Below are 22,691 nucleotides of genomic sequence, written 5' to 3' on the forward strand. Positions count from 1 at the left end.
ATAAAAAATTACACTTAAAAAAATATAGGGAAAGTGGATTACAGATTGCAAAACCCGCTGGGTAGTCTCAATACAATCTTGGAGAACTTCTGTAAGCATAAGGAATACACTCAAAACCTTTTACTTAAAAAGTGCACAATATTTTTCTCCAAAGAAGAAAGCAATGTAAAACCTGCCTTTATTTGTATATTAGGCACGAGTCTAAACGAGACGACAGAAACTTTGATGAAACACAGGATGACTCGCATGATAGTGCAATAAGTTAATCTTAAGCTAAGTTTCTGATTGTATCTTTCAAATCAGAGTTAAAATTAGCGAAGTTATCTAAAAACTTTTACTGAGACTACGACTTGATGAGATCAAGCAGCCCTCACCCCTTGCTGCAATGAATCAAATGCACTGATACAATTACAAGCGTTAATGAAGCCACAAGGTATTTTCAATCCAAGTTAAACTGGATACAGTAAAACACATATCCAATCGACATCGTTTTTGTCCGAAATTTGCAGTTCTTGAGCACAAATCAAGCATAAGAAAAAAAACCTACTTCACTAAATATCCACATTTATTTGATCTCAGAAAAACCAACTGCACTGGAGCCACAGCCAGTGTTTTCATCAAGCGCATTATTTTTTAATTAAAAATTCTTTCTCATTCCATACGAGCACTGGACATTTTTAAAGAACATTTTTGCGTACTAAACAATAATTACTGATTGGATTCTGACTTTGTAGTGCTCTACAATTGATGTACGGAATTCAAAAAACTACTAATTCAAGTAACAAAAGCAGTCCTTCCTAAAAAGCACAAATGTTTCTATTTTTAGAAAAATAAAGTCAACCCCGGGGGATTCCGAGATCCTGCTACTGAAATCGGAGCGGGATTAGAAACCCTAGTGCGTATGTGTGTGCGCGAGTGCGCGTAAGCTTGAACAGAATTTCTTTAAACAGAATAATTCTTCAAAAAGTGAAAATTGAAGACTACATGTCTGAGAAACACTAAGGTAACGGCACCAGTAACACACAAGGGTCCAGTAACATGCAGTCGTAAGTTTGCATTTAAGTAATAAGAATTTTAGGCGGGTGGAGCTGATTTTGCTGCGACCCATGAATACGGTGCAACAATCTTGTGTAATCAGAGTGAATTTTATGAGCCAGTTGGTATTTGCAAGGCAGTGGTGGAAGGTTATGAACATCTACCACGAGGTCTGCCGGTGTTTCATGTACATTTGAATTTAATAAGATTTAAGACATAAAAATAAAGAACTTTTGCACATTTTGAAGAGAAAAAGGGGAATTCTGTCCTTTACTCATCCTTTCCTCATCCTATCTGTTACTGGGTATCATAAGAAGTGTCGTTGTCTGTTACTGGGGCGTCGGACCTTTTTTCGAAATTGAGCAAATAGAAATAGAGAAAACTAATTTAGAGGATCTAGAAGCAGTCAAACGTTAGATGAGATGTAGTTGCATAAGAGAAAAATATAGTTTTTAAAGTCTAAATACATTAAAAGGCCCAGAAAATTGAGTTAAACTGAGATCGATGTCTTAAGCATGTCTGTTACTGGTGCCGTTACTCTAACGATGAAACAAGAACTTATTGGAAAATACGACTTCACAGCAAAAAGATGCTCTGAAGCCAAAAATGGCAAACCCCCTTCAATAATTTTCAAAATATTTAAGACAAAACGCGGCATCCCATTCTAAAAAAAGAAGAAAAATAGCACTGAAGACGGAGAGAAAGGGCAGAAGTCTCTTCATTCAATTTGTAACACTAAGCGAAATAACTGTTTCCCTCAGAAAATGGAAAACTTTAACCTCATTAGTATTTGCAAGTAGAAATCCGAGTACTTATTAATTGTTCGCATTAATTTCGTTACATTGAAAGAAGCGAAAAAAAAGGGCGCACTCGTGATGGAAAGATTTTCATTTTAAAAGCTTTTGTTTAGAAGAAACTATTTAAAACAAGTAGTGTTTATTCTTTTCTCTTTAGAAAATAAATTATTGAAAATTACCATTTTAGTACTTTTCTCATTAGATAGATTTTAAAACACAAGTTAATAACGAAAATGGCGGCTCCTATTGTTCGTCGGAATTATCGGTTATAAAAATTAATTAACATTAGCAAAGTTAAGAATCGTAGAATTTTAATGCTACAGTAAATAATTAAGACCCTTTAGTTTTATTAGGAGAAAATATTTTATGGCGTTTTTGAAAGGAATATAAATATGCGCAAAAATATTTGTTTACCTAATTCATTAAGCCGTAGGTTCTAATTCACAAATTAAATAGTAGAAAATATTTTATGCGTTTTGTTTTAAAGAGATAATTTCTATAGAAACTAGAAGTATCAAAAGAAGCCATTTCGTGTAATGCCTACATTTTTTACTAGCTACGTACTGCTCTTTAATCCTTTATTCATCTGCTCTTTTCTCATACATTACTCAATTTTAAACATTTATATTATTAAGAGCTGTTTCTAAGCAAATTTTGAGCGAGACTGAAAAGCATACATATATATTTTTAACACAAAATCTAAATTATTAATTTCAGACATACGTTCCCGTTTGCTGTTTTTTCAGCCTTCAAATTAATTGGATGTTTTAAAGTTCTCATATATTTTCCGAAGAATAGTTAAAGTGATTCGAATTCAAATAAAAATCAACTGAAAACAAACGCTTATGAGTATTGTATAAGAACTGTAGACCTCAGTAAACGTCTCTAAAATTTTCCTTACGAATATATTTCTCATTTGTTTATTTAGTTTTCAATTTAATTTTTATTTATTTTTTATTGTATTTAATATGTTTATTTATTTATTTTGTATTTAATTTTTATTTATTTATATTTGTATTTAGTTTTAATTAAATTTTTGCATTTAAATTTTATTTATTTTTGTTTTTAATTTATATTTATTTATTTTTGTATTTGATTTTTATTTATGTTTGTTTTTAATGTTTATTTATTTATTTTTGTATCTAATTTTTATTTATTTGTGCATTTAATTTTTACTTATTTATTTTTGTATTCATTATTTTTTTTTGTATTTAGTTTTAAATTACATTTTTGCATTTAATTTTTATTTATTTTTGTTTTTGATTTTTATTTATTTGTTTTTGTATTTAATTTTTATTTATTTCTGTTTTTAATTTTTATTTATTTATTTTTGTATTTAAATTTATTTATTTATTTGTTTGTAAGGAACAACGCATTTAAATACGAGAAATTGCAATGAGCACAGCAGATACATTTTGTCTCCTCCTCACAGTTTCGAAATTTCTTATGGGATTGTGTATTGGCTCTTCCCTATTTTGAAGGCCATCCCTAGCCAGCCTCAGAGGCTGGCATTCATTCTTTCCCTTAAAAGCATTATCGGTGCATCACCATTGCCACTTAAGAATTTTGAGGTGCAGTTTCACACCGCATGGAGACACTGAGCTCTCAGGATGCGAAATGTAAGTTTTCTTTTATAAATTTTACTTCTCTCTCTCTCTCTTCAGGCTAAATTACTTTAGTTCAAACAAATTATTATAATATGACTTGTTACGAAATATATTCACTCATCAAAAAATTAATTTGGAGTGCACCATCAACAGGAAGTTACATGCAGTACAATGTTCATAAATTAAAACGCGCCGATCTTGTTAACTCTTTTTTTTTTTTTGTGCGGTACATGAAAATTATTTATAAAACAAGCGGAAATTATTTATAAAACGAATGCGATGTAGTATCTTCAAGTAACGACTTTGGTATCCCTACGGGACGTCACTGTGACCTCCCAAAAATTTCCTTATTCGGGAAATTTTTCGGGAGTTGGCCAAATCATCACTTGGTTTAGTTTGATTTCTTTTAAATGTAACATTTTGGGTTCTTTTCTACGTGCGGTCCATATCCACCGCATAAAAAAAAATTAACAGTGTTGCGAAAACAACTTTTTATAGCTGCTCGTGAACTTTCGAATTTTTGTTTTATATGCGTTTTTTTTTTTTTTAATGCGGTCCCTATCCACCGCATAAAAACAGGTTTTGGTGTACTGGTGCGCTGAAGCAGGTAGTAAATAGCGCGGTTGTAAAAATTTCGCCTTTCAAATTTAGTAAAGCTAATTGGAAAAAGAAATTTCAGAATGTAGTAAAAAAAACTTTCAAGAAGGCAACAAGTTTAAATTTGAAAAAAATTGCCTCAGCTCGAACAAATGTTTTTTTTTTCTGAATGAGACAAATTTGTTCTATCATTCAGAATATCATTATTTAGTCTTCTGTATTTCGAATTGTTTAGAAAACCAGTTAAATTTAATTTTTGTAAACTTCAGAATGTCACTAATATGAATATTTTTAAAAACATTATCTTACGGTGAAGTTCTGTCTTATAAAAAGACTCTGTTACGAAAAATTCAAACTCTAATGGTAAAATCTCTTGAATTTGTATTTTTAAAAGGTTATTTGTGGCATGCTAAAGTGTTTTTCCATACATATTTCTTTTATTTTGGAAGCATATACTATCCCATGGACATTAATAATACGTAGCAAAAGCTTTCCAGTTGGCATCTAACCTTTCACGAAATCGATAAAAGTATTTCAAAATTTCTGCTTTTTACCAAAATTTTGCTCGGCTAAAAGTTTCTATCAGCTAAGTGGCATCAGCTTTTATCTTTAAAGCAGCAGTTTCGCAAACGATTCTTCCTTTGTAGAGTGGATCAGAAGTTCTTCGAACCTTTCTCCCGTAAAATATTTTCAATAAAATGGCATAACTGACCACGCTAGTTCAAAGATTTCGATCTTTACGAGGAGACTATAAAACTCTGTTTTAAAAGATTCAATTTTCTCAAAGAAACTAAACGGAGATCAAATAAAACCCTCATGCGCTTAACAAAATGTAATAACGCTCGCTTAATCAATTCCGAGTTAAACCCAACATCGAAAAAGCATAAAAGCTTGAAATAATTTTAAAATAAAGCTGCGCCAACTGTTCGCTTTTAGATTAATCCAAAACTTTTGCTTTTTAGTGCACCCATTAATCTATTCAGAAGGAATTAATTGATGCGCATGGCAAAAATTGAATTACTGAGAGTAGCATTATAAAGTACAAGAATGAAATAAAAGATTTACAGATTAATAATACATATGACGTGGTTAGAATGAAACTGGTGTAAGTCGTCCTAACTTAGTTCCGAATAATTGAAGATTTAGTAATCACATAGGGGAAGCTGCTGTACCCGCAGACAAAATTTACTTTTCAATTTTTGCTGGTCTCTGGGAATGGATAATCGATCAGAAAAAATTTCTGGCAGAATCTACACCTTATCATCTAATTTGGATATTTTTGTTAGAGAAAAATCTCGAAGCTTTCAACTTCAAAAATTTTTTTTTGAAAACCATCTTTTTTGTCCGTGGGTACAACACCCCGTTCACCCCGAGGACAGGTGCTTTGTACCCATGGACACATAAAAAAAATATATATAAATAGGCACTTATACTCAATGCATTTTCATAATCCATTTTATATTGAAATAAAGTTTTTTTTTTTTTTTTTTTTTTTTTTTTTTAGAGGTATAGAACTTTAGGTTCAAATAAAACACCGTTAAATGATATAAATCGCCATGAATTTGACTTTATTCGAAAGATGATTCTTTGCCATTTTTATTTAAATATGATTTGTGGTATATGGCCACTTCGGCTGGCTTGGAGAACGTCTAATCGGGAAGTCCAATTTTCTATCACTTTTTGCAGCAATGGGGGCCGTATGCGAGTTATATGTGGCGAACGTTCTTGTCCAAGGCTTCAATCGTCTGTGGCTTATCGGTGTAGACCTGAGACTTCACACAGTCCCACAAAAAATAGTCCAGCGTAGTTAAATTGCATGATCTCGCAGGCCAATTCACGGGTCCAATAAGCGAAATTATTCATTCATCGAAAGTTTCTTTCAATAAATCAATTGTGACACGCGCTGTGTGACGTGTTGCACCATCCTGTTGTCTATTCATGGTGAAATGATAAACCAAACTAAACACAAAACAAGTGAAAACTATCGAAATGGCCCACAGATCAAACAGTGTTACCGACTTAAAGTTCTATACCTCTAAAAAACACCCTTTATTTCAAACATACATTGAAAATAACATTAAATAAAATATTTGACACAAACTAACTTTGAAAATGAATCGAAGTGTTTTTCCCTTTTTTTATTGTTCTTAATTTTTTAACATCACTCGCTCTCTCTCTCTTTAAAAAACTTTAAAACTCTTTAAAAAAGTTATTACTTTTAAGAGAGTTAATGATGTTATGCATAATTACTATGTTTTTGAACAAAAAAATGACTACATTCATGATAGTATGGTTCTCTATGTACCTACATAATAACTTCAAATTATATGCAAATTGAAACCTTTAACTAAAATTAACCCATTACAAAAAACTGAGTTTAGATTAAACTAACAAAAATCTAGAAAAGTCGACTTCAAATGAAATTAGATGGGATTGACGGTCTGTAGATCCTACAGCAGGTGGGAATTACTTCAACACTATATCTTCAAGCCCTACTTCAAATTCATCATCATTGTTGAAAGCAAATTTCGGACGTTGATGACAAGGCACCATTTTGAGGTATTTCACATTGCAAGAAGACTCAGGTGTGACTAAAGGAGACTAAAAATTGCCGTCCGTGGGTACACATGGTTATTTACCTTGGGTACAAAAAGGTACCCCATTTTGGCTTAACTAGCAGTCACATTGACAGGACCACAATTTTAAAACATTACAAATCAGAAACAAAACCTTCTAAATATAGGGAATCATGACACTACAACAAAAATAAATAATACAATCCACGACGAACGAAAAAAAAAGGATTTTATTTTTCATAGATCTTATTAAAACCGAAAAAAATGTGATAGAATCTTAAATGTTCATTTGAGGCGTTGAAACTTTCTGGGGTACTGGAGAGGGCTGTGACACACGTTGAACACCGATTAGGATCTCCCTCGACAATACCCGGAATTTTTCGACCAACGTCCGTAGGTACAACCGTCCGTGGGTACAGCAGCTTCCATTACATGCAAAAGAATCATAATATAGGAATAAGTTTTAGCTTCAAGAGAGTGATTTCTACTCAAATATGGCAAATATGGGTGCTTTGTTTCCCACACGTTAGACAGTTTGAACTCAGTTTTCTTTATCATTTTGTATGTACACGAATTAATAAGGGCTGAAAGTGAAAAGTTAGTTGACCTAGTTAACGTACTTGATTCGTGTGATTTCTTAAAGATATTTTTTCTAATTGATTTTTTAATCGTTTTTTTTTTAATGAAATTCACCTGTCAGATGTGGAACACGCTTTCGGACATCAATTTAATAATCAAGCAGTAAGTTACCACCCCTTATCCAGGGCTAAGAGAAAACTACATGCAATATATCGCCTCCATCTAGGACTGGACTAGGGGTTATTCCCTAGTCCAGACAGTTGAGTCCAAACAAAGACGAAACTGCGGTCTCTGATGGAATAACCTGGCTGTCGGTATACTGCATCAGCTTAATCCCATCAGAGACTAATTTCGTCCTTGTTTGGGCTCATCAGTCTGGAATCGTGAATAACTGAGTTAGAGGCAGATGTTATCTAATTGAAGTGAGATAAACAAGCTGGTAGATTGGGTAAATTTATCTCAACTTCAATGAGGAGGCGTCTGTCTCCAGCCAGGTTATTCCCTATTCCAGGCAGTTGAGTCTAAACAAGGATGACTCTGCATTCTCTCGATAGGATAACCAGGCTGTAGGTGTATTGCATCAGCTTAAGAGCTTTTGATTCTAGCACTATTGCTTGTTTCTTAGAATCTGTTGCTGCAAATTTATTAAAGATATACTCTGCTTGTCAACTAATTATTTTTTAGTGTTAGTTTCAAAAAGGAGCAAGTGATGAGCCATCACACAAAGAAACAGACATTTTGTCTCCCGCGTGGCAATTCTATATTTCGTATAAAACTATTATTTAAAAGCTATAATTAGCAAAGATGTTTGTCCTAAGGAACCACACATACACGTGGGATTTCTTAGGCACAATATTGCTTATTACACCCGTTTTGAAATGAAATATAGCTCTGTCACATGCGGGACGAAATGTTTGTTTTTTGTGAAATGGCCCCAATGCCCATCTAACGTGTATCCGAAGTTTTACTCATAGTTGCTCTTAAGAGTAAAGTGATTGTTCATTTGTAAGAGGAATAATCACTATTTATCTATCTCAGTATTTATCTCTTCTTGTCTACCGTTCATTTTCTGCTGTAGGCAGTGGAAGAGTGAAGACAGAGTCATTGTCATTTACACATGAAACGAATACAACAAAATACAAATGCCACGCGAAAATTCTTGAAATCAATGTCAATAAACACGACACCTCGTATTTATTAGCTTTTGATTCCTGGGCGTGTAATCAAGAGAGTGAACAGAAAACAGTTAGAAAAGTAAGCAAATAAATATTTGGATTTCCTTCTGCAGTAGTGTTTATTTTCTCTTATTTTGCTTTAGATTTTTATTGAAAAGTCCCTACCATTCGTATTTACGACAATCATTTCGAACCATATCACATTTCATAAACATCCCGTTGCACCAGAACGCTTCCTGAATCTTCATTACGATGCACTGAAAAAGAATCTTATCGAGTATTATTTATTACTATCTGGTACCTGCACGGCTTTGCCCGTAGTAGAAAATTAAAAGGTCATTTGGTTCGCCTGTGTATTTACAAATAATGGATGATGAATTTCTTGCCAATATGGCTATGTTAATTTGGTCGCTCATGTTATGGCAATTTGCTCGTCCCCGTTATGATAATTTACTCGTTCATGTTATGGTAATTTACTCTTCCATGTTATGATAATTTGCTCGGTAAAATGTTCTTAAATTTGGAACAGAAAAGGAACAAAATTGAAATCTCGAAAAATCACTCCCTCCTATGCTACGAATTAATTTTGTGCCAAATTTCATGAAAATCGACCGAACGGTCTAGGCGCTGTGCGAGTAACAGACATCCAGTGATCCATACATACAGACTTTCAGCTTTATTATTAGAAAAGAAAACTTTCTTTGGATATGTTGCTATTTAGGGACTGTCCATAAATGATGTCATCTTTTTTTCAAACTTTTTTTGACCCCATCCCTCCCCCCTTTGTTACGAAGTGACAAACTTCACCATACACCCACCCTCCATGTCAGATGTCACGCTTTTTTTTATTAACCTTGTATAAAAAAAAATGCGTGCTGTCACATTTCTTATTATCCCTACCTCCTTCTTGTCACAAACTCACAATTTCATGAATCCCTCTCCCCCCACTTCCCCACTTAGCGTGACATCATTTGTGGACAGTCCATTGCGAAATTAATGCATCACTACCCACACTTGTGTCAGTAATTTACCACAAGAGGTGTCAAATGTGTCTAGTTTAGCATACGAAATCACTGCACTTCTCGAAATTAAGAATTCATTACATAAATTACATTTGAATCACAATTATAGAATTAAGAATGTATTCTGAGCTGGTAATAACTTACAACTTGATGCAGCATAACTAATTGTGTTCACTTAATAATCAAATAACGACGACTAGACTAGATAAAAAAAATGGCGAATAAATCTGATAACGAAACATCAGATAATATTAACCGAGAGTAACAACTTGCATAAAAGAAGAGTGATTAACATTCCGAAATCGGAGAAACCTCAAGTCTTATTAATTAGTTTTCTAGCGTTCAAGTGCGCGTAAAAAACCTAAATATAATTAGCAAATGTGTGGTTATTTTTGAAAATAAATGATGGAAAGAATTAATTAAAATGATGATAATGTTTGGATAACGCTTACAGCGAAGGTTGTTTTTAACTATTTTCTGCTTGTGAAAAGCTCTTGCTCTTTTCTTAGAAGGAGGCAGGATTTCTTAATTTGATTAATGTAAACATTATTCGTGCATTTGAAGAAACATTGCCCTCAATTGGATATCTTCTTGAGATGAATCCATCTGAGTGAAAATTCATGAAACGTAAAAACATTTGATGATGATTTTGCTGATTACTTTCCGCTTATTTTATGATTAATTTACAGTGAAGGTATGGTTTCAGAAAGTTAAGTAATTGATGGACTCGGAGGAACATTATGTATATTTACATTGAAAAATCTGTTAAAGATTTAGAAAGAAATAATTAGGGATAAGCTAGTATTTTTGATTTTTCTGCATGTAAACGGCAGCTGTGAGAGATAGCAGTGTGGTTATGTGGTGCAGTGGACATTTTGTATCTTACGCTGCGTGAAATACAGGGATTCTCACCCTATGGGTGTTACGCCAAATGGGACAGCAAAATACAGAGTTAGCATATCAGAATATCCCAACTTTAAAAATTTACATTACACGAACTATTAAACTTAGCACTATAAATGATGCATAAAAATAAACTGTCCAAGTTTCTTTCGTGTGCCTTTTGTAATACGATACACATCTAACAGATTATTTTTCGTAATGCTAAACACATGCAATCTTTCAGTTCTTGCAATGTTGTAGGCAATGGTGGTGTATAAACACTGTCTTTGACAATACCCCATAAAAATATTTAAAAAAAAATAATAAATAATAATTGGATTAGGTTTAGGAATCTGGCTGGCAAATGCATAAAGAATAAATCACCATCATCTATCTGCACGGCCAATCCAGCGGAACGTTAGTGGTGAAGTGAAGTGGGGGGGTTGGGGGATAAAAACACCCCTCCCCCAGGTCTTGGTTTTAACATTGTTGACAATCCTAATACAGTAGTTAATACACGTGTAAGGACTGTTATGACCAAAAAAAAAACCCTCCTGGAGGAATTCCTGGCTGCGCTAGTGCGGAACGTGCACGTTTAAATAGTTCGTACGTTCAAAAGAACTTGGACAGTTTATCTTTATTTTTATGTATAATTTATGATGGTAAGTATAATAGTTTATGAAATATACACTTTTAAAACCGGGATATTCTTTTATGCTAACTCTACGCATTTGTGGAGTCGCGACATTATTCCTACTTTTAAATTATATTATGTTACAGTTTAAAACCATCACACAAAAAACGAGTAGCGTCATTTCATATTCCTTTGTAGCGAAGTTAATCGATGTTGATAACATTTTAATTAAAATCAAGTTTTTTTTTTGTGTGTGTGTGTGTGATAGAAAACGTCATTGAGTTCCTATTTAAATAACCGTTAATTGTGTTTGTGTTACATTTCATAAACTAAACTAAAAAATTAAAAAAAGATCTTTTTATAACTCATATTAACCATTAATTTAAGTTACATTGCGAAGTCAGTATTTGAGGGAAGAAATTTTGAAAATACCAAAATATATGTTATAATCATAGTAGCTACATTTTTAAATACATATATATAAATTTCTATAGTTATTGCGGTATACGCAATATGACGCATAAATGAGTCACAAATACCTGAGTTATACATATACCATAGCCATATGGAGTCACGCGTTGTTTAATTGACAAAAAATTGGTTACGCAAAACGTTGGGAACCGCTGCTATAATAGTTACGAAGCCTTACAGTACATAAATTTGGCCGTAGTTAATTCTTGTAACTCTTACGAAATAGAAATAGAGTGCGAAATAGAATTTATTTTACCTGAGATATTTTAAATGATTCTTCACGCGTATTTCACGCATTCAAAATCGGGAATGCGCCTCAAAAATGTATTCAAGTGCATTTTCAGTATTTGTACTTTAAATTAATTTTGCGATTGGAATTTTAAAGTATTACATTCAAATGTTTATATTTAATGCAAAACTTCAAACATTTTGGATATTTAAAATCAAAATTTTATGCATCATTTTACCTGTGCGATTAATTTGGTTGACGAGTTCTTTAATAGTAAAATCTCATTAAAAATAAATAAGGTAAGTGAGCCAAAGGTGGCCAATATTTTTAAGATAGACTATCCCCCCCCCCCAAAAAAAATATTTAATTTTGTTGTTTTATCACAAAATGGCGGCACTGCATTGTAAAACATGTGTCTGCACTACAAATGGCTTGATTATGAAGAGATTACCTAAAAAGGTCTCATTAGGGGGGGGGGATATGCTTTTGAAGAGGAGCAGTTCTAACTTCTATTTTACTTCACATGTGTTTAAACTATTAGAATTTTGAGTTAAGGTGCGTTTTCTGGAAGATTATTTTTTCCCTTTCGTAGAATCACTTTAATTCAATTTAACTTTAATAAATTTAACAGATTCATAATTTTATGTCGTACTAATGGTGAGAATATGTATTTTCATAAACTAATGAAGTAAGGCAATTTTCGGGTTTTTACCATTACAAAATGTTCTGTTATCTTTCGGGGGGAAAAAAAAGCTAGAACAGTGAAACCATGACAGCATTGGATCAAAAAAATCTTTGTTTTGTTTTTTTGTTTGTAATTTTTTGCAAAAGTTTTTTTCTTTTATTTCATCATTATATTTCTCTTCTAGAAGTAAAAATAGTTTGCGATAATTTCTTTTTACACTTTACAATTGATTCTAACACAAAGGTAATAACCATTGGAATACTATGCTCCAAAGCAAGCTACATTTTTGAAATTGTATTATAAAAATAGTTAAACTTCATCTTACAAAAAAAAAATTACGTTTGATATGTGTGACAGATAAGAAAAATTCAGTGAAATACACATAACCAAGGAATTATGAAAAACCATCAAAGCTTAACTACGGACTTTTTGGCTTACCTGTGCCGTAAAAGTCGTTTCTTTGCCTGAGCTGTGTCGATGCAGTGAAAACAATCAGACATAAATGCTCTCTGACTGTTTTCTAAAAATGATTGTGAAAATAATTTTAGGCTTGTGGAAAAAATAATAGTTGCTGTATTTGCTCATTTATTTACTTATTTATTTTAATTCTGAATTAAACTCTTATGCTAAAGAATTGCACTATAGATGAATGTTTCAGTTCGAAAAATCAAAATTCCTAAGATTGATGTTACAGGATATCGAACAAGATCACGTCAGGAAGTTAGCCATAGATTGTAATGGTTAATCCAATATTATGATGGACATGAGAATGTAAATAAAAAGTTATAAGTATTTTTTAACATAGATAAAATGATTTCAAAATGATGTGACAGAAATAATATGCATGAAGCATTTGTGTTTAATTCATCTAACAACTCATGTTGGTAAATACATAAAACCTTTGCTATTATTCATGAATATCATAAAATATGATTATTTGCAAACATTTATTGCGCGATTGACACAAAGTATTGTCCACAAAGTTGCCTGCAGGGCTTGATAAGGGAAAATTCACTCATTTAGTTTCCTTTTCTCGTTAGTTTATTTGATAAAATGATGAACTCAAGCAAACTACGAATACTGGATGAATTAAACTTAACATGTAATGCTGCAATCAGCTCTTTACTTATTGCTTACTGTTATTAAAAGTTAGGTTCAGCACCTTTTCTCAATGCTCAAACTCAAGGTGGAAGGCCAAATCATTTTAAAGAATAATTCAAGACTGTGCATATGATAACAATATTAGATGCTTTGTTGATTTTGAAATGGTTTTACTTAAGGGTTTGAAAAACTATTTTGATCTTTTTCTTTACCAATAATAAAGCTGAAAGTCTCTCTGTCTGGATGTCTCTCTGTCCAGATCTTTCTCTGTCTGTCAGGATCTCTGTGACGCGCAGAGAGCCTAGACCTGTCTCCGATTTTCAAGATATTTGTTAGTTTGTAGCATGAGGGTGTGCACCTCGAAGCGATTTTTCGAAAATTCGATGTTGTTATTTTTCTATTATAATTTTACGAACATATTCTAGAGCAAAATTATTATAAGTTGAACGAGTAAGTTACGAAATTATCATTACGTGGAACCGTAACATGGGCACAAGCCAATTGGCGAGAAAATCTACCATACATTATTTGTAAGTATACAGGTGAGCCAAAAGACCTTTTAATTTTCTATTACGTGCAAAGCCGAGTGGGTGCCACTAGTATAAAATAATTTGCATAAAGTATAAAAATATTGAAAGAATTTAAGGCAGTCTATGTTTCGAATCATAACGAAGATGAAAGTTTGCTTTGGGGGAAGTCTTTAAATAAAAAAGACATAGATAGTTTAGTTGTGCGAGATTAACTCATTCCTTAACTGATGAAAAAAAAATCATTCAACTTCAAAACTTAATAAAAAGTCACTTGTTATGAAGTGTAAGAATGAGTTTCAGACAATATGAAATGGCTTTCTGCACGGAAAAGCTTTTATTAAACAGAATGTGAATGAAAATCAAACGAAGAGAGAGAAATATGAAAATTCGCAATATATTTGCAATATTTCTTTTAACTTTCCACTTGCACATAAAATCTATGGCAGTAGAATTAAGATAACAGGCATGACATAAACTTTATGATTGCTTATGCTTCCATGCTTTCCACATGTTGCTTCAATTCTGTTCTGGTTTCCCATACAATTCTAATTTCTGAAAATACAATAAACATCAGTTCACTCTTTATCCTACTTCCAATCACAAAGCAACATACATCCATATTATAGTCAAGGTGACATGATGTTAACGTAACGAAAGCATAATGAAAGCAAAAGAACGCATACTACACAAAACGGATCTTATTTCGTTGAAAACAGAAATTTATGAAAAATTTTCACTTAAAAAACATTATTCAAATTTCTATTATTTTAAAAAAATCTTCCGAGCGAAAGTCAAAGTGTATTTGCAGTAACATGCTGATAGCTACTGTTTGGCCACGGATTGTATGTAATTTGGCAATGGAACAAGTTAATACGATTCCATCTGAATGAATTTAGCAGGGAAGAGGGTAGAATAGCGATGGGATTTTTATGCACACGTTTCATAATTTCACCAGGACCTTATTAATTTACTGTCTTTATTGGGGTGGAAATGAGTGGAAACAAAATGAGTTTCTATGGAAACAACAAAAAGAAAATAAAATATTTTCATTTCGTTTGGAAATTTAAAAACAAAATCGTAAGCTCAAAATCATGTTGTAAACAAATAGTCTAGTCATATTATACAAAGAGAGGGGCTAAAAATGCAAAGCACGATGTAGTTTTGATTTTTTAATATGTTGTTTGGTTCAGTTAGGGTAGTATAAATCTAAGTTTGCAGTTTTCAAAAACCTGTGCTAGCAGTGTAATTCGCGAAAAACTGCAAAATTTTTTGACTTTTTTTACTTTTTACTTTATAACTCCTAAACTAAGCATTTCTTGATGCAAAATGTATTTACATTTTGTTTTACCCGTTTTTAAGCACATTAAATTTGAAGCAATTTAAGCTCAAGTGTCGCTCTGTATGACCAGTAATTTATTAGATATCGTACTTAAAAATTAGCCATTTCAGGCGTAAAATAAGAAAAATTATACTTCGATCAAATTTCAGGCCCAATATCGACATAAATTCGTACTCTATAACAAAAAAAAAACCTGGATATACTGTTACAGTAAAGTTAATTGACTTTTCTTTAAGCCAAAAACGAAGCGTGTGGATTCAATAGTTCTTTTGCAATCGCAAAACAAACAAATAATCAGAAAATTTGATGTTTGACGAAACACTTTTGAAGACAGCATGGAAGATTCTGTTCTAAAACGAGCTGATCTGTGCATCACATGACTTCCTTTTACTCCAATTTAATGTCATTTTCTTGTTACTGGCAGTTTTAATATGATTCAATAGTTTACTCTCTAAATATCACCAACAGTGGCCAAATAGAAACCAGATTAAAAATTTAAAAAAATCGCGAAATTTGTCGCCACGTTGGCGACAAAACTTGGTGATCAAAAAGACTGGCGATGTATCGCCAAATTATAACACCACTTGAATTTACATAGAAATTAACAATGATTTCCCTCAGAAAAGGAGCAAAAGAACACCTTTAGAGCATCCGAATGCAACCAAACAGAAAGGTTTCACAACTAGACCCCACTAGGAGTCTACGTACCAAATTTCAACTTTCTAGGACATTCCGTTCTTGAGTTATGCGACATACATACACACATACGCACATACATACGTATATACAGACGTCACGGGAAAACTCGTTGTTATTAACTCGGGGATCATCAAAATGGATATTTCGGGTGTCTGTACGTTTCTAGACACATATCCACGTGTGATCGGGTTAAAAAAAAAAACTCAACGTTCATTCAGAGGTGAGCAAAATGGAAATTAAGGCCGATTTTTGGGTGAAATTTTTTTCGCGAATACAATACTTCCTTTTTTTGTAAGAGGAAGTAAAAAGGAGCAAAGAATGATATAATAAGTCTCTTATGTGTGTTAATATAAGTTATCTGTGTCGGGGAAACTTGCCGGTTTTGAAGGGGAAAAAACAGGCAAATAGTTGACAGCCTTAGGCAGATATAGGCATTTCTTCCTCTACGTATCTATACATTTCACATTGTTGCTAGGCCGCATTTCGTTTTTCGACTGGAAAGTTACCTTCCAAGTTTTATTTTGAATAGAGAATAGTTTTGATATCAGACGAATTTGTAATGAGATTCACTTATGCAAAGACTGACAAGCAGAGAAACAAAGAATATTAAATGAAAATGAGAGTTCACTCATTGTTTTTGCAAAAGAAAATGAAACTATCCTGGTTCATCATATCAAACATAAAGCTTCAGCGCGAAACCTAGAATGAAAAGAGCCTTCCTGTACACTTTATGTGCAATATTACTATCGAATGACTATACTTATTGAAAATATCATTTAAGCAGAAAGAATATAAAGTAGGGATACACCTGGAAACATTAACCAAAATGCTTCCATTTTTTTCACTTGGCAGGTCTCGATTTCAAAGCAAAACGAGCTGATGTGTGCATCACATGACTTCTTTTTACTCCAATTTAATGTTAATAGTGCCTCGGACTAAGCAAAGAAGCACTTAAATATTTTCACCCCAAGTTTGTTGCGAACCGAAGCAAAGAAAACCTTTTATACAGATAAATTTTCCCAATATTGGCAGTTTTAATGTGATTCAATGGCTAACTCTCTAAATGTGGCCAAACTGAAACCAGATTTTAAAAAAACGCCAAATTTTTCACCAAGTTGGCGACAAAACTTGGCGACCAAAAGCTTGGCGATATATTGCCAAGTGTTTGCCAAATTATAACACCACTCAAGTTTGCATTGGAATTAACAACGATTTCCCCCAAAAAAAGGTGTAAAAGACCCCCTTTGGAGCATTCGAGTGCAACCAAAAAGGAAGGTGCACAACTAGACCCCACTAGGAGTCTACGTACCAAATTTAAACTTTCTAGGACATACAGTTTTTGAGTTATGCGAGATACACACGCACATATGCACATACGGACGTCACGAGAAAACTCATTGTAATTAATTCGGGGATCGTCAAAATGTATATTTCGGGGTCTATACGTTCTTAAGCATATATCCACGTGAGGTCGGGTTGAAAAAAAAACTTTATATTCATTCGGGGGAAAGCAAAATGGAAACTAAGGCCGATTTTTGAGTGAAAATTTTTTCACGAATACAATACTTCCTTTTTTGTAAAAGGAAGTAAAAATGCTAGCCTATATTTACAAGAGATCTGAAAAAGTTCCAAATCGAGTGTTCCAAATCGCGTAACAAACGACACCTAGGTTTGGACTTGACTTGAGGACATTGAAAAAAAAAATAAATAAAAACAATAAGAGAAGAAGATTGAAACTTGTCCGAACCGCCATCGAAAAAAGATCGTGGATGTACTTGTTTTTTGCGGTTTTGTCTCAAACATTCAAAATATTTCCTTCCGTAAAAGAGCCAAAAAAAAAAAAGTTAATTTGTATTCAGCTTTATATATATTTTTTTCAACTCTTACTCTTTCTTCGCGCAGTTAATGTATGTGATACCACATCTTCCCATGTCTCGCTAAGAAAAACAAAACGGTGCGGTGTTTTTCAAACGAACTGGTGCTGGGTTGACCAGGCCACTACAGCTTTTCTTCTTGAAGTGAGTCACGATGTTTTATCCGAAGCTGTAGAGATGAAGCTAGTTTTTTGCATTTTTTGCCAAAAATGTCCAATTTTTGAAGTACGATATCTCCGAAACTATTGGTCACACAAAGCGTCACTTGAGCTTAAATTGTTTCAAATTTAATGTCCTTAAAAACAATACTCACATTTCGTATTAAAAGTTGCTTACTTTAGGAGTTATAAAGGAAAACTAAAAAAGGTCCGAACATTTCGCAGTTTTTCCGTGAATTACGCACAGAGCACAAGTTTTTGAAAGCTGCGAACTTAAATTCACACCTCCCTAAGTGATCCAAACAACATATTTAAAAAATCAGTATACCATCGCACTTTGCGATTTTGATGTCTAATACGACTGGACTAAAAATAAATCAATTAGTTTTTGAGTGAAAATTTCGATCAAATACAGTTTTGATTTGAAAAATATTGCAATCATTTTTAAAAAACTGAGTCGAAATAATTCAGAGGCAAACGTGCACATATGTATGAAAAAAAGGTAAATAGACTGAAAGGTAATAGACAAATCCATTTCCACCTTAAACCAGATATTAGCTTTTCCATAAAGTAGATAATCAGACACTACATATTGTTTTGCGTATTATCAAATTCAAGTCGTTTATTATTTTTATGGAAACTCTTACACTGCTCGCCATTTAAAGTGACAATATCTAGTAAATTAAGATTTTAGCTTTGCTAGAAATTAATTTTTCAATTACAGGATATTATGTACGATATGTTTTACATTTGTTTATTTGTAGAAACTATATGAAGTAGAATAAGAGCCTCCATTTTATATTCTTTAGTTAAAAAAGACATCGTTAAGATATCAGTGATAGCAGTCAATTAATCTAATGTTGTGAAGCAGAAAGTATTTCACCAGTGTTTAAGATTTTAATTGGAGTTACTTATGTTTAATTGCACTTTATTAATTAATGGAAAGCTTTTAGTGTACAATATCTAAAATTTTTCACATCATTTTTCGCTATACTGTTTGTAAGATACTAAATGACGTTTAGATTTCACAAGCAACAATACTTTGTGTTATGTATTAAAAGAAATTTCAATTTCCAACCCAAAGTGCTATGAAAACGTGACTAATAAAAACAACTACATAAGGTTTTTGTGTCAAAAAATTCCATACAAATTTTATTTATGTTCGAAAACATTTCTTCAACTTTTACTAGGGAAGACTAAAAAACTTTTGACACGTACATTTCCTGCCGTATAGCGGTAGAAATTGTACTGCGAGTACCCAGCCACTTAAGTAGATAACACCATCTTTTTCATTTTTTCTCTAGTTTTCTCAATTTTTTCTTTACCGTAGTAAATCATTTCGGTAACTGAATGGTGTAATCATGTCTAGTATACACTGGTGGACAATTGCTAAGGACTGATGGCAATAGCAGCGTTAGGAACCACAAAATAGAAGGCAAGGAAATATGGAAATTAAAGTGTGAGATATGGTAAGACATGCAGTGCGTATGCAAATTTTTTATTCACGACGTTGCTCGTCACGTGATAGCTCTGATAAGCGATATAAAGGATTTAGCGCGTGACGACTATTGTTGTTCGAAGGCAGAGTTTGACGGGAAAGAATCAATTGACGAACTTGAATTTTTCGGTATGTCTTCCAGACATCTCTTAGATGATTTTGCGGGTGGCCGTGTTGCTGGCATGATTGAAGAAGGACAAAAAGTATCAGTTGTTACCAGGAAGTTCGACATTATCCGCAGAGCTGTTTCGAAGGTTTGGAAATCATTTCAAACAAATGGAATGTGTAGCAAATGTCACGGGGGAGGTCGTGTAATTAGTACAACGTTAGCAGAAGATTGGTTCATAGTGCAAGAAACAAAAACGAACCGGCGCAACACAGCTACTGAGGTAGCTAAGCAGTTTCTTGCTGCAACTAACAAGCAAATATCCTGAAGAACTGTAGCCAGACGTTTGCAAGCAGTAGGACTACATGCCCGACAGATTGTTTTGTACCCCCATTGTCTACAAGTCAGCGTTTCGCCCGTTTGTAATGATTTCGTCACCATCACAATTAGAGAGAAGTCGAGTGAGCTTACACAGTATTCTTAGATGACCATAGGTTCAATCTGTCGGCTAATTGTGGACTACAACTGATCTGGGGTGAGAGTGGTACTGAATACAGGCGGGAAAACATAAAAGAAAAGGGCAAATATCCTGTTAGTGGTATCATGGTGTGGACTGGGATTACGAACAATGGCCGTACGTCACTCATGTGCTGCAAAAAAGACTACGGTTGGGCAGCAATGCATTGAAGTTGTTCTGTCGACATGCTGTCAACATGCCATCGAACAGCCGCTGTCCAGCAGTGTCTAGAGAGCGAGAATATTCAACCCATCGGATGTCAAACACATTCTCTAGGTCTGAGCTCCATTGAAAATTTTTGGAATGCTTTGGTGAGTAGTCTTGCTGGTCGAACACACCCTCCAATAAACAAGGACACCCTCATCCATGAATGATAGAGAAATGGGATAAATTACCCCAACAGTTGCTGTATACTGTTGTACAAAGCAGCAAGCGACGTGTAGAAACTTGCATTGCTGTCCATGGTGGCCAGATCCAGTAACGACGGAACGCCTGGGGACGCTATTTACATGTTTTCACTTTTACGTATTCAGCAAAAAATTAACCATTTTGTCCGTTGAACACTTTTTAATGCCTTCTGGATTTTAGAGCACAATAAATTATCGTCATTGTAATATTCTAGTGTTCTGGCATTAGTTTATTTCACTTGGCATCGTATTACATTTACTTTTTTGCGTGTTATATAGCTCACTGTGATTCGTCCTTAGCAATTGTCCACCAGTGTAGTAGAGTGATGTGTACATCCAGTCTATCTACTTGAATATCTTTGTTGGAACCATGAGTGAAATCAAAATTACTGATAAAAACTGCAATATCATTTTAAAGAAATGTCCCATCCTGGTTTTTTTTCTCCTTAAGAGTGAAAATGCTATTTATAACTGATTTATCTTAATTTTGTTTAAATTTTTCTATTTTCCATTTAAAGATTAAATCTTATACTCTTTTCTCATGTTATATTTTTAAAATTACACGCCTCATTTTTCCTTACTTATATATTAAAAGTATGGACCTTCTCAATCACCTTCATATTTCAACTTCTGTTCAAAACAAAATCTTTCTCACTGTTTCTTAATGATAACATATGTTCCAAATATCCAACATATTTATATTCTTTAATACTAAAGCATAGTTGAGGCACCTGCCTATTTACTATTTGAAAGTAATTTTGAATCATTTTCGCGAAAAGAATAAATGATTCAAAAATTTCAGCTTTGCAGAATTTTCAAATATACCATTCTTAACGTCCACCAAAGTCCCCATTTTTATTTCTTAATAAAAACGAAAACGCTTCAAATTGCATGTCATAATATGGCAGTCACTTTAGAAAAATTATTTCACCTTGAAAATACAGCTTAGCTTCAGCATATACCTACACAAAGCCGCTTTATAACCCAAATATATTCTACAAATGCCTCAAACCCTAAACAGGTAATGAAGAATATGTGTAATGGCCGAAACGAGAAGAATTTCTGCGTTTGCTTAAAGTATCGGCAGAAAAAAGAATTCACCTTAATGTACTCCTTACCATAAAATCAATTCTCAAAAACTGTAAACAACCAGAGTCTAAATTGACTCCCGTCAGAGGCACTCATCGATTTCATATCAATCATCGCAATCATTTCCAATTCAAATGGAGTCGGACGTTTTTTCCCCTCTTCTCTCATTCCATGCTGCCTTCATGTACCACAGTCTGTAGAAGGGGATCTCTTCTTATTTATTGTGGGGATTTTGAATGCGATATTCTATAAATCTGCTGTTACAACGTCGCGTTCCTTTCGGTTCTGGAAGCTTTATGTATACCACTTTTTTTTTCTTTTATGGTGTTAAATGATGCTTAACAAAAAATGAGCCCACTTTATCAATAACGGAGTTTCGGTGGTTTATTATTTCTTTTTCCGGTGGAATTTCCGTGTTTTTAGAAATATTTGAAGGAGATTTGAAATAGTTGTGGCATTGCAGTTTTGAAGTGCATGCTGGTTTTTCATAATCTTCAAACTGTTAGTGATGCTCCAGCAATTAGAAATATGAGGAGTTTTTCATACTCTGAAATCAATTGCAGAAACTTTCGACTTGGTCATTCAAATGAAATAAGATGTTGTGAAATATTTCAAAATAAATAACTTTTGCTTCCAGAAGATCTCATTCATTGATAAAATGGTCAAAGATTTGGCAACATTTTTCTTTAAACCATATTCTTATTTCGCATGATTTATTGATGTGCACGTCATGTGGATATGAATTTGGAGCATTAGACTGGTCACACTTCATTTACGGAGTTGAAGGAAATTTCATAAAATTGAAACGTCTTTATCAACAGTGAACGCTCAAACTTTTTTTTTAACTTTTAACTTTTACACTTTTCAAAAGAATTATTTCTTTTAAACTCTTTGGAAAGTATTTCTACTTTTCACACATTTGACAGTGAAATTTCTTGATGTTTTGAAATTTGTCTTTATGAAACGTACGGTAGAAGTGTTTTATGCTTTTGCTTGTTTTTATTGGACATAGTTTATTCAGTTGGTAAATTTGTAAACTTTGAATTAGACTGACTATACTTCCGTGAGGCGGGTAAAGGGTAGT

Source organism: Uloborus diversus, chromosome 2 (assembly GCF_026930045.1).
Source record: "Uloborus diversus isolate 005 chromosome 2, Udiv.v.3.1, whole genome shotgun sequence".
Classification (NCBI taxonomy): domain Eukaryota; kingdom Metazoa; phylum Arthropoda; class Arachnida; order Araneae; family Uloboridae; genus Uloborus; species Uloborus diversus.